Here is a 1,331-nt window from a genome sequence, read left to right as displayed (position 1 = left end):
ACTTTATATAAAATTTAGTAAGATAAAAATCCAAAATACACTTTATACTAAAATATTTTTAAAACAAGCTCAAGTTGAAAAGTTCTTATTGTCTAAAATATTGCCTTATACATAATAACATTTTTTTCTAGTTTTTAATGGATTTTGAACATGCTTAACTCTACTGGTTTTTTTTTCCCCTCCTCTGATGTTTCTCTTCATTTTCCCAAATGTCATCACCCTATTTTCAGTTCATATATCTTTCAGATAGTCTTATATGGGAGAAATGTGGTCTATACTTTTGGTATTAGTTATATTGGTGCATCTATCATTCTAAGACATAAACAAGTCAAGTAATAAAATGGTAATTAAAATATATCTGTTATTTCTATCCTTTTCAAATATGTTACCTGACTGTACATACATAAGAACAAACAAAAGTTTTAAATAAAATTTTCATTTTTTTTTCTACTAAATGCTTTTAAAGAAGCAGTATTAATTTATTTCCTTATGGGATTAAAGACACCTAAGTTCAAATACTATTGATTATTTCTTTTTTGGTCACAAAGAAGCTGTTATCCATATGTTAATCCATGATGTCACAATCACTTTCATTTTAAGATAAAAATACACATACAGACATGTGTACACAGCTTCTTTACATGTTAATGATAGGTCTAAGAAATGTAATTTAAACATGTGTGTGGAGAATTTCCCAGTAAATTAAGCATATTTTTAATATTTCAGATGTCCATGGCTTTAAAGAAATTTTAACAATGTCTCGGTGTTTCCTGAGCCCTTAATTTGTTTGAGGAAGGTTGTAAAATTAAACGTGCTGTTTAACATTACAGAACACATCACCATAGAGAAAATGACCAAAGAGTCTAATATCTTCATTCTGGATTAAAACTATGTTTATATAAAGAATCAATTAAGTAAAACATTTAACTAACTAATTTATAATGCCCACATACATAACATGTAAGTCAGAAAATTTCAGCAAGTCGTGTGTAGCCATGAGTGTAATCATCTGGGCAGTGGTGCCAGATCCTGTCCAATACAGCAGGGAAAGCCTTCAAGTCAGGACCAACTTATAGTATGTCTGTAGTTATATTACATAATTATATAATTAAATACAAAATTATATATTAAAATATAATTCTGTAGTGTATAATTCTGGGCTTGAGGTGGTTTATGTATTAGCATCATTGTATTGATGATTTAAAATTGGAGCTCCTCACTTCAAAATATCAAGTTTTGATGTCTAATAATCCAATGAATAGGAATAGGCTCAGAGTCTTAGAACAAGGCAAGCCCAATGGGTTTCTTACCAACTGCATATACCTTTTTTT

The sequence above is a fragment of the Psammomys obesus genome, unplaced genomic scaffold (genome assembly GCF_907164565.1).
Source record: "Psammomys obesus unplaced genomic scaffold, mPsaObe1.curated_primary_1811, whole genome shotgun sequence".
In the NCBI taxonomy this organism is placed as follows: Eukaryota; Metazoa; Chordata; class Mammalia; order Rodentia; family Muridae; genus Psammomys; species Psammomys obesus.
Note: the sequence above shows the minus strand (reverse complement) of the source record.